The sequence below is a fragment of the Triturus cristatus genome, chromosome 5_2 (assembly GCF_964204655.1).
Source record: "Triturus cristatus chromosome 5_2, aTriCri1.1, whole genome shotgun sequence".
In the NCBI taxonomy this organism is placed as follows: Eukaryota; Metazoa; Chordata; class Amphibia; order Caudata; family Salamandridae; genus Triturus; species Triturus cristatus.
Window position 1 is genome coordinate 21,363,529 of NC_140588.1, and position 12,704 is coordinate 21,376,232.

Below are 12,704 nucleotides of genomic sequence, written 5' to 3' on the forward strand. Positions count from 1 at the left end.
CCGCACACTGGAAGGCAATGGACTACTCGATTTATGGCCTCCTCGACACGTGCTGCCCCGCTTGTGTGTGTGTGTGGGTGGGGTTACGATCAGTAGTTTGGATCCAGTGGTCAGTGAGAGCTTACTGTGTCCATGAAATGCACATGGCACGGGCCTGCTCTGAACTTGCCAGGGTGCCAAAAACATGAGCTCTCATCGCAACTTCTACAGTAATTCAGCCAGAGAGGAGCATTGATATCTTCATCACCAAGTTACCTGAACAGCTTTCAGCTATGAGCGTGTGTGAGTCCACAGACTGCTGCAATGATAGCATCAGCCCGATGCAGTAATTATTTTTCCAAGCACTGCCCCTGACTGAGTTGGTAAGTGAAAGAAAACTGTCATTCTTAATGTTCCCACTTTGTCTAGCAGCAGTCGGCATACAGTAATGCAAAGGGTTAATGTGTCTGTTGCAAAGAACGTGTACCATACATATAATGTGGAAAGCTCAGTGGGTTACTGCTTTTATCACAGTAATCGTTTTATTACTTGGAGTTCCGCTACTCCTGGCTCTAAGCTGAGGTGGGATGCTGTACTTACAATGTATGGATTTAAAAGTACTTGCTGCAAGAATTACTTATGTGCCCATCAGTTTTCAGGCAACTATAAAAATGTCAAAGATAGATCTGATGATAAATGTGCCTGCTGTAAAGAGATTGGAGTTTTGGCCACTGGCACTTTTGACTCCCCATAAAGTGGCGCAGAGGGTAAATATGCCTGCTGCAAAGAAAGTGTACCAGCATATCACAGAACTGTATTTAATGTGGATAGCTCTGTAGGTTACTGCTTTTATCACAGGGCACTAGGTTAGCGCCCTCTCATTTCAGTGGTTTTGCAACAGTTTCAAGATCTTCTTAGAGTTTCTTGTTATGCAGATGGGTGTAATTTCTGATATGTATCTATTTCCATGGACTTCATTGCTTGATTTTTCTCACAAGAAAGTGTCACTTTGAGTGTCATACATTTGGTCTTGAAGGTCACTCATACGTACACTGAAACCATTGACATTGTCACACATAAGCAATCTGAAATCTTGGCAGCTATGTCTGTGTGACAGCGGGCACCTACCTACAAAATATAGTTGCAGTGCCAGTGTGAGCTCACTTGCCACCTTGCAGAACACAGGCCAAGGGCACTCACTTTGCAGAGAGGAGGACATACTTCTGGTTGTAACACAGGTGAGTTCTGCAGCAGAGCACTCACTGAAGATGAGTGCAGCGGGATGACTGGCTATGTTTAAATCATAAATTATTGAGATCTTAGCTCAAGGCACTGCTGGTTTCTGCTAGTACCTCTCAATGAATCATAAAGCAGAGTCCCTACATTCTCATCTAATGCTTGGCCTCTCTGGAGAGTGCACAGAACAATTGTCAAACATGTGCCAGTTGCAATTACTATTTTAGCTGAAGGATTGTGGAGGTGGTACACAGTTGTCAAAATACTGACAGCACGAAACTAATAATAAGAAAAGAGTGTATTTACAGGTGAGGAGACTGTATGTGTATGTGTGTGAGAGAGAGAGAGCATGATCAAGGTGCGACACAAGGAAGTACAGACAGAAAGACAGTGAAAAGAGTGGTGAGGATGTGTGAGATAATGAAGATGGAAGATTTCAGAAAACTGTTTTGAGAAAAAGGACATAAGAGGCTAACAGCATAGGAAACAGCAGAGGAAAATGATGAGGAGGTGAGACCAGGAGTGATTGAGACACTCCAAATACCACTACCGCTGACCCAGAATTGTTCAATTCAAAGGCCAATATTTTCAAAATTAAAACCATTTTATTTCTAATCATTAACATAATCATTGTTGTTACTCATTGACCTGATTCAGCTAATAAGCATTAGCAATGCAACACCAAAAGGTCTGTTTTGCTTTAGGGTTATGCTTATTGTTGTGTGATATGTTTGTATACAGTAACTGAAAACTCACAGACACTCTAATACTGGTCATTTCTTTGATTTGCTCGCAAGGAAGTGATGCAGCTGATAAACTGCTAGATAGATTTTCTTGACACATAAACCGAATATGAGACATTTTGAGTAGTCTACAACTAAACATGTACCAATTGCACGTTGAAGAAGCAATGGAAATAGACATAAGAAACTTAGTTACTGCATTGTAAAAACATGTAGGTAAATGTAGAATAGACAAAATTATATTCTTGTAATAATATAGATTCTTAGACAAATAAACAAGCCTTAGTTTGCTATTTTAATGTACCTTAGAGTGCTAAAACAAAGTATCGCGTTAAGAAATTCTTAATCTTACTCATTAAAAAATTAATGTGTGTGGAGGCTAAATGAAATCTAACATGATCTCGGTATTTTGACATGTGATATGGAAGGGTTACTTTCTAAATTTCATCATTGCGTATGTAAAATTGTGCACAGTATGACAAGAAAAAAAGTGGTGCTACATAGCCATATTTAGTGCAATTGTTCGGAAACCTTCAGATTATGATCTTTTTATATGTACTAATGTAACCCACTTGAAACTATATTATTATTTCAAGAATTGAAATAGTTTTGTACGTTGGTACTTTGAAAATGCAGTAATATGCCATAGTTATGCGTGATCTTTATATTTCAACAAATAACATATTCTGAATGCTTATAAGCTGAAATGATTCTAGAATATTGATTTTATCTTATGAAACATTTATTTCCATTACTTTATATTCTACATATTTTAAAACAATTTCCTTGTTGACCTGCATTTTAATATTTTTCTTTATTTCACACTTTTGGGAAATGTCCTTAAACTTACAATGTAAAACGAAACTGATTCTTACAGGAGGAGTTCTCACTCGCTTACCAGGGCTATTTGTAACAAAAGTTGTTACTTTGAGAACATCTGCTATGGGAAACTGTCCTTTTGAACACATTCATGTGTCTGTACCTAAAGGATCATTGTTTGGAGGATTACGTATACCGGATGATCTGACTAAGTATATTCCTTCAACCAGCTGTTCCTATAGTATTTTTTTTCCTTTATGCCGTATGACAATCACCCTATACAAACTCACCAATGAACTGAGTAGTCTGACAAAATGAGGGAACCAAGGAGGTGTCATCACCTGAACTAAAGGATGATATCATATATTGCACAGAAGGAGAGAACTTACTATTCCACTTTTGACATTCTTGCTCTGGTTTTTTCGGGAGAATCGAGCCAGACCTCATTGCAGAGACTGCCTTTGGGAACCTTTGCAGACTTTATGTGGTTTCTTTTGGGCTGATGCATACTTTGTGTGCACCTTTCGTGGATTCTTTCCTTGATGGGACACTGCCCATGAGCTGTTGTGGCTCATGTTCTTGGTGAACTTTCCCCTTTCACCTATTGGAAGCATAAATGTATTAGATTGTCCTGTAACCTTTAGAGATTAAATGTTTATTATTGATGTACTACCTTTGAATATCTTTGATCAAATTTACTTTTAACTAACCAGAGTCTATGTTCATTATGACTTATCTCCTTAAGATGATTGTGCATTCCAATTGATTTGTTAATGACAGGGGCAGAGAAATATAGAGAGATCCCAAATTATCAGGTACTAATAATATGATGTTGCCTTAACAGAACTTCTGGTTTACCTGATTGTAACCAGGTTAAATTTCTTTAGACGATTCAAACTAGTAGTAATAATTCTTTAACTATATAGTCTGGTATTGAGAGTTGTGTAATAACCTTAGCACCGCGAGAGTGGTGCCGAGGTGACCCGGAAGCTCCCTGCACCCTGTAACACCCTCCGTCCAGGTGTGGCCAGAGGATATAGATAAAGGGGGCGAAGACCATTTGAGTTCTTCCGCCCAAAGTATTGTTCAGAAGTGTGCGTCCTCTTATTGCTGCTGTGCTCAGGGCCGCGCTTCACCTAACATACATTGCGCAGCACCACACCTCTCTCCACGGCACCACCTATACGCACCATCCCTGCGGGACACACTAGCATGGGCCCACCTTTGGCACAGGGGCCGCTGTGCGGTAGGTCCGCTAGACTCCGGTGCCCTGTGGACACAGTCTTTGCCGCACAACCTCGTCGTCCGCCGGCCAAGAGCTCCACCTCACTCCCCCAGCCGGCTCTGCAGGGATCAAAGAACGCCTGGGCACACGGTCTGCAGCCGCTCGAGAGCCTTCTGGCTGCCACAGCTCCTCCCCCGCTGCTATGCATTCCAATGGGCTGGGTGACCGCCTCCTCCCTGGGGATCCTGGAGTGCCTGTGCGCGGGCCCTGCCATGCGACTGCAGTGGGCAGACATGAAAAGGAAAGGAGAATGAACAGGGAAAAAAAAAGATAAGTGAAATAAATTTTGGGACACAAGAATACCAAGTGAGAGGGAGAAAAGGGAGAGAGAAAAAAGAAACAAGCATTGGAAATGCAATAGGTCTCGCATGTAAAACAGGAGGCTCTCTTTTAGAGCACTGAGGTCCATATTACATAGTTCACACTTGTGGTTATTGTAATTAAAATCATATGAGGAAAGCAGACAGCTATCCACTCCGTTAAAGTGCCATATGCTCCAGTGACAGAAGCAAACAACTGTCTTTCCTTCTGACAACACAGGGCAAGAGTCTACATACACAAACAGCATTCCTAAGTTTGGAAATGAATAGGGAGAAGATAAGACTGACATCAAGAGAGCTATTATATTAAGTACTGTGAAAATGTGCGTGGAAGGGGCAGAGCTATGTGGTGACTGGTGATATGTGCTGAGAATAGGCGGGTGGCATTGGTATTTTTTTTCCAGTTTTATATTGTATTGTGATTGCATTTATAAAGCACTTACTGCCCCTGACGAGGCATTGAAGCACTTTTTCTGTGAGTAACACGCTACTCAGGAACCCATATAGAATTAGTGGTGAATTATTATAGCGAAATATGAAATTAATTTGAGTGGTGGATATGTTAGTCAGTTATTTGGATTGAAAAGGATAGCAAACGGGTAGAAGAGGTAAAAAGGTTTGTATTTATATAGCGCTTGCTACCCCTCATGAGGTGTTTAAGTGTTTTTTTGCCGAGTAGCACGCCACTCCGGAACCCACTTACTAGCAGCGATAAACGGTAACTTTCCAATGTTCAACACCAACCAAAATAGAAGAGCGCATTTCTGCAAACTTAAGTTGGTTTAAGCAAAAAGCAACTCCAAATGGGAGAAAATAGTTCTACAATAGGTCAAAGAATGACAAAAAAAACAAAATAACCAATGACTCACATGACAAACAGTATTCCCGGAGTTGCAAAGAGCTTGAATAAAATCAGCAGAACCAGCCCTTCCTTTGAAAACCAACAATACAATCCCCATAGAAAAGGGTCTGACTGAAGGAGCTCTGGCCTCAAGCTCGATGAATTGCTGACTGCACAGAATAGAAAGTTAACAGCCCACCTTATCTATTTAATTAAAACGTAGCCACACCTTTAAGAAATGCTTCATGTTGAGGGGCAGTTGAGAATTCTATTTTAGTGAACAGTTAACTTTTAAATAGCAATACAGCACTATACAATGTGCAAGTATTTAAGAAAAGGCACTCATTCAAGAAATGCACCTCGTATTACACAACTACCTACACGGGCTGATGCCATACGCTGTACTGTTAGGACATGAGCACTAACAAAAAGATAAGTTAGCAGATCAAAAGGTTATTCACTTTTCCAAGACAGCGTAAGGGAAGTGTGAAAATTACAAAAAATGAGTGATAGGCCTTCAGCACTACTAGAAAGCAACAGCCATGCCTCTGCCATCTGTGGCAATCGCTGAAAAGAAATGTGTGGAGAGCACTAATTACATATGGCATACCTTTAACTCCGTGTCCCAGGGCAAACCTTTGCAGCTTAATATATACAATGAAGTGACAGGAGACTGCACGTGGCACCTCAACCGAAAAGAGTGCATCTCAAGTTCAGCATCTCCATTTTCATGAGAGCAGTCCTGAGCAGGTGCCCCCTGAGCAGGTGCCCCCCCCCCCCCCCCGCGCCTAGGGGAGGGGCGCCCTTAGTCGCGCCACGGAGCCGAGCCGACTCTTCCGGGGCTGGTTGAAAGAGGGATATCATTGTCTTCAACCCGTGAATGAAACCGAAACTGTGCATGAAGTTATATAAGGTGGCGTCCCAGGGATCTCGTCCTCTTTGTCTCCTTGGATCCCGGGGAAGTCGCAGGAGCATCGTAAGCGAGCGAGGAGGCCTGGCGTAGCATTTGTTAGCAGCGAGCTATTAGCTCAGCTAACTAATCGTAGTACCCAAAGGCAGGCTCATGGGTTCGATTCCTCGTACCAGCCTACTTTTGTGGTTTATGTACAAATAATAATGATTATTTTGTGCGTATTCGGTTTCGTAGGGGTCATCAATTGTCGCTTTATTTATGTGCGGCAATGCGTGGCTGGGGCAGCGGCAGAACGCAGTTAGCCGCGTTGTCGGGAGCGAGCCCGACGCGTTCTATTTTTATGTGAACGTGAGTTTTGGTTTGATGTCGTTCAATTAAACAATATGAACTGGTTAAATGTCGTCTTCTCCGGGGTTCGTGCCTCGGGTAGGCAGATCCGCTTGTGTGGCGCGGTGGTGATCACGGTGCCCAGGGGACGCTCCTATTCAGGTTACACGATAAATATGGCGGTGGGGGGCACAGCGGGCTGCGGTACAGCGGTCAGGCTGCCATGTTGTGCAGGGGCCCGCCCCACTTGGTTAAGGGCGTGGCTTCAACTACCAGCATATGTTTTAGCGGTTCTAGGGCACAGAAACCGAGATATGCACTTTAGCAGGAGTGGGCAATGTATTGCAGTGGTAAACGTTACGGTGGTTAATATTGGATACTAATGGCAGTCTGCTCCAGTGTAAATCAGAAGCAATGCCCGTAGGCGCAGTGGTTCAAGCCGGTGAGTGCAGGAGTCAACAGTCATGGGTTCAGTTCTTGCCACTGCTTAGGCGGGTGGAAGGTTAGTTTTATATTTATTTAAAAAAAAAAAAAAGGCGGGGGGGGGGGGGGTAGGCGAAATGTTACTTTTTCGATTTTAGGTTTGTGATTGCTCTGTACACTGTAAATCTCGACTGCGCTGTACCAAAGAAGTGTCCCTGAGCACTGTGCTCATTGAGTTCAGAGTGTGATTGCACTGTACGGGTAAACCCAAACTGCGACGGCGCTGTAGCAAAGAAGCGTCTCTGAGCTCTGAACTGAAATTGAGTTCAGAGTGTGAGTGTATCCCACCACCGATAAATCCAGACTGCAACTATGCTGTACCAAAAAAGTGTCCCTGAGCAGTGTACTCATTGAGTTCAGAGTGTGACTGCACTGTAGACGGTAAATCCAAACTGTGACTGCGTTGTACCAAATAAGTGTCCCTGAGCCCTGTACTCATTGGGTTCACAGGTTGGCAGGATTCAATGAGAGGGATCCAGGTGTACAGAAGTAACAGGAAGCACATTATGATGCTTATAGTGCAGCGGATAAGACCGACGGCTCTGGAAGCTGCGCTGAGGTGTTCGATTCCTGTCATATTTAAATAAGAGGGGTAATGGTATAAAAAAAAAATCAAATTTTAGCGCAATACATAAACATTAATATTTTCTTTTTATTCTTATTTATATTTATCTTATTATTACCGCTTTGGCTTTCATGTGGCTTAACTGGGTGTATACTGCGGCATAGTTAAAAAAGGACAGGTTATTTATTTGCACTCTCTTCTTTTCACAAATGCGTATTACTTTCCCAACACATTAAATAAAGCAATCGCTGATAGTTCCACTAGGCAGGGCTTCAGTGCAGGTATACTGGTGAAATTCTTTGGTAATTGGTGCGGGTGTCAGTTGAGAGGCATTCAAGGCTATCAGCAAGCGGTGCCCAGGAAGTACTGTCAATAGTGCAGCAGGCGCAGGGGCACCGGGCCCTAAGGGGTGCAGGAACCACGGCACTCCCATGGGGGATTCTTGCTACATACTCGAAGGAAGGGAAGGGTGGGGGGGTAGGTTACAGGCTTGCTCCATATCACCCTCTCCCAGGCCATAGCTTAATTGCTCCATAAATAGCAATACATTCTCTTTATGACAATAACTCAGTCTTATTAATTACTATATCACTTGGCTCATTAATTAATTCCTTTTAAAATTAAGAATAGGTGGCGTTACAGGCAGACTTGCCGACTTAATAACAACCTAATGCATGCAGATGGATGCATAACGTTTCGGCGGGCATAAGAGACTGGAACTTAGTCAGGAAATATTTTGCAATAAGTAACTTTCAGGTTACACGGAATTTAGAATAGGTGGTGTTACAGCCACACATGCCGAGTTAGTTAGGGAAGTACAAGGTTTAAGTCTCTGCGCTGGATCCGCACATCATGTCTGAGGCTTAATGTATATATGGTATTCAGGCAATCATAAGGGCAAACCTCCTCAGTCGCGGGGAAATAAATGCTTCTGAGTTTGTGTATTAAAGATGGAAGCGCACCACATATTGATGGCTTGTTTTTTCTCTTCCCTTACATGATCGTGGGAGGTGCATGGCGCGGACATGGCAGCAACATGTTTTCATGACAGCGACTAGCAGCAACTTCTGGAGGGACACCATATCGGTACCGGCAGACATGGGAGGGAGTACGTGTCCCGTGTGGTAACTGGTTTGTATGGTATATGCAAATGGGCTCAAGGTACATATAGCCAGCGTCGCAGTGAAGTAGCATAGCCTAAATGGAATACAAAGCCTCCCTCACAACTCTTAACAAGCATTTGCAATGCAATAGGTCTCGCAATTATAAGAGTTTGAGCTATTGGCATTGTAAAATTACAATTCCTTTTATTTATGTTTTGGTCTTAAAACAAACAAAAGGCATTGTCATTTACAATGTCAGTAGCATAAACTCGCATAAAAGCAGTGTGGGGAGTGCAGCAGTGTGCGGCGTGCAGCATTGTGCGGCGTGCAGCAGATGTGGGCAGTGTGCGGCGTGCAGCAGTGTGCGGCGGGCAGCAGTGTGCGGCGGGCAGCAGTGTGCGGCGGGCAGCAGTGTGCGGCGTGCAGCGTCATGCAGCAGTGTGTGGCTTGCAGCAGTGTGTGGCGTGCTGCAGTGTGTGGCGTGCTGCAGTGTGTGGCGTGCAGCAGTGTGCGGCGTGCAGTAGTGTGCGGCGTGCAGCAGTGTGCGGCGTGCAGCAGTGTGCGGCGTGCAGCAGTGTGAGACGTGCAGCAGTGTGAGACGTGCAGCGGCATGCAGCAGTGTGTGGCGTGCAGCAGTGTGTGGCGTGCTGCAGTGTGTGGCCTGCAGCAGTGTTTCGTGTAGCGGTGTGCGGTGTGCAGCATTGTGCGGCATGCAGCAGTGTGCGGCGTGCAGCAGTGTGTGGCGTGCAGCAGTGTGTGGCGTGCAGCGGCATGCAGCAGTGTGTGGCGTGCAGAAGTGTGTGGCGTGCAGCAGTGTGTGGCGTGCAGCAGTGTGTGGCGTGCAGCAGTGTGTGGCGTGCAGCGGCATGCAGCAGTGTGTGGCGTGCAGCAGTGTGTGGCATGCAGCAGTGTGTGGCGTGCATCAGTGTGTGGCATGTAGCAGTGTCACGGTTGCAGCAGTGTGCGGCGTGCAGCAGTATGTGGCATGCAGCAGTGTGTGGCGTGCAGCAGTGTGTGGCGTGCAGCAGTGTGTGGCGTGCAGCAGTGTGTGGTGGCATGCAGCAGTGTGTGGCGGCATGCAGCAGTGTGTGGCGGCATGCAGCAGTGTGTGGCGGCATGCAGCAGTGTGTGGCATGCAGCAGTGTGTGGCGGCATGCAGCAGTGTGTGGCATGCAGCAGTGTGTGGCGTGCAGCAGTGTGTGGCGTGCAGCAGTGTGTGGCGTGCAGCAGTGTGTGGCGTGTAGCAGTGTTACGCGTGCAGCAGTGTGTGGCGTGCATCAGTGTGTGGCGTGCAGCAGTGTGTGGTGTGCAGCGGCATGCAGCAGTGTGTGGCGTGCATCAGTGTGTGGCATGTAGCAGTTTTGGCCTTTAAACAACATGTCCTCCCCATTTGTAGGGTTTCTGTGCTCTGTGTTAGGCAGGCTAACCATTCAAACCTGCTCTGTAAAGCTTCAACATGATAAAAGCCCCGGCACCTCTTTGGTTACAAATTAAGCACTAGGAAAGTGGCTGTAGCCAAGACACTATTGAATTTTAGTTTATATGCTCTGTGTTACGCAAACTAAATAAAGACATATACAGTGTAAAGCTGCTGCCTCATCAAAACACCGTCACTTCCTTTGTTACAAATTAAGCACTAGGAGGGTGGCTGTAGCTACGTGTTTGCAGCTACACACAAATAAAAATAATAACGTAGCTCCACTTTAGATCATATTTATGTTTGTGTCTATAGAAATATCAACTAATTTGTCCACAATCACAGGCTATTAAGCATATTCAGACATTAAAACCTGGTTTCAAAACTCGTAGGTTAGCAGTAGTGGACTTTAAAGAACATCCCCTCCCCATTTTTCCGGTTTGTGTGCTCTGTGTAAGGCAGGCTAAACAAAACAACATGCTGTGTAAAGTTGCCACCTAATCAGAGCCCCGGCACCTCCTCTGTTACAAATTAAGCACTGGGAAAGTGGCTGTAGCCAAGCCACTATTAAATTACAGTTTATGTCCTCTGTGTTACGCACAATAAAAAAAAAGTATGGCGTGCAGCAGTGTGTGGCGTGCATCAGTGTGTGGCATGTAGCAGTGTCACGGTTGCAGCAGTGTGCGGTGTGCAGCAGTGTGTGGCGTGCAGCAGTGTGTGGCGTGCAGCAGTGTGTGGCGGCATGCAGCAGTGTGTGGCGTGCAGCAGTGTGGCGTGCAGCAGTGTGTGGCGTGCAGCAGTGTGTGGCGTGCAGCAGTGTGTGGCATGCAGTAGTGTGTGGGTGCAGCAGTGTGTGGCGTGCAGCAGTGTGTGGCGTGCAGCAGTGTGTGGCGTGCATCAGTGTGTGGCATGTAGCAGTGTCACGGTTGCAGCAGTGTGCGGTGTGCAGCAGTGTGTGGCGTGCAGTAGTGTGTGGCGTGCAGCAGTGTGTGTCGTGCAGCAGTGTGTGGCGTGTAGCAGTGTTACGCGTGCAGCAGTGTGTGGCGTGCAGCAGTGTGTGGTGTGCAGCGGCATGCAACAGTGTGTGGCGTGCAGCAGTGTGTGGCGTGCAGCAGTGTGTGGCATGTAGCAGTTTTGGCCTTTAAACAACATGTCCTCCCCATTTGTAGGGTTTCTGTGCTCTGTGTTAGGCAGGCTAACCATTCAAACATGCTCTGTAAAGCTTCAACATGATAAAAGCCCCGGCACCTCTTTGGTTAGAAATTAAGCACTAGGAAAGTGGCTGTAGCCAAGACACTATTGAATTTTAGTTTATATGCTCTGTGTTACGCAAACTAAATAAAGACATATACAGTGTAAAGCTGCTGCCTCATCAAAACACCGGCACTTCCTTTGTTACAAATTAAGCACTAGGAGGGTGGCTGTAGCTACGTGTTTGCAGCTACACACAAATAAAATAATAACGTAGCTCCACTTTAGGTCATATTTATGTTTGTGTCTATAGAAATATCAACTAATTTGTCCACAATCACAGGCTATTAAGCATATTCAGACATTAAAACCTGGTTTCAAAACTCGTAAGTTAGCAGTAGTGGCCTTTAAAGAACATCCCCTCCCCATTTTTCCGGTTTGTGTGCTCTGTGTTAGGCAGGCTAAACAAAACAACATGCTGTGTAAAGTTGCCACCTAATCAGAGCCCCGGCACCTCTTCTGTTACAAATTAAGCACTGGGAAAGTGGCTGTAGCCAAGCCACTATTAAATTTCAGTTGATGTCCTCTGTGTTACGCAAAATAAAAAAAAAGTATAAAGTGTAAAGCTTCTGCCTCATTAAAACACCAGCACTTATTTGTTACAAATTAAGCACTAGGTGGGCGGCTGTAGCTACGTGTTTACAGCTACACACAACAAGTAACATGATACCTACAACAAGTTAGGACTATTGGCTTTGTCAATCGTTGTTAGTTGCATAAGATAAATTAGCAGTAACTGTGGCTTGTATATAATATTGAAAAAGCATCCACTTGAAGCCCTAGTGACACCACGACAATGTTACTGCTCCTGAGTTACAAAAAGAGGCACAAGAATCCAGAGCAGACATGGCGAGTAAGTTGGCTGAAGAGGTGGGGGTGGCAAATGGTGTTCACGGGCGCTTTGATGTCCTCAGTGGCCGCGCGGCTCACTGAAAACATCAAAGCGCCCTCGAAATGTAAGTGATCGCAATCGCGATCACACTTCAAAGCGCGGCTGTGTGACAGGCGAAAGTGAAAGACGAGTGCTTTCAGGCTGCCAAATGGTGCGCGCGCCCGGCACACATGCACAGTAGTTGGCGGCCTGAAAGCACTCGTTTGCACTTCCAAAAGTGCTTACTATAAGTCTCGCCAGAACAGCGCTAAAGCGCTGTCTCAGGCGAGACCTAAAAAGCCTATCAGGGGTCGGTTTGGTGGTTGGTCCGGTTGGGTCATCATGTAGAGAGGGGTGGTGGAGTACCATTAGAGCTACATATTAAGTAGTCAGACAATGCTGGGGGAGCAGATACAGCGAAGTTTTGCTTTCAGATTTAGTATAACTTGCAGGGCTGAGCGCCATGCCAGTAATAACACCAGATGTTGGTCACTAGCGTTTGCTAAATGTTTGGTCACATTACCCCTACCACTACCAATAATGGATAATTT

The 12,704-nt window shown here is 45.3% G+C and overlaps 1 long non-coding RNA gene across 1 annotated transcript; it reads right to left on the reverse strand.

The window, feature by feature from the left end:
• Nucleotides 1-1,800: 1,800 nt before the first annotated feature.
• Nucleotides 1,801-6,082, reverse strand: LOC146822602 (uncharacterized). The gene is made up of 2 exons (XR_014961806.1): nt 5,834-6,082; nt 1,801-4,280 (listed from the first exon to the last, which is right to left on the reverse strand). It is a non-coding gene; the product is annotated as an uncharacterized LOC146822602 (long non-coding RNA).
• Between the last annotated feature and the right edge of the window lie 6,622 nt (nt 6,083-12,704).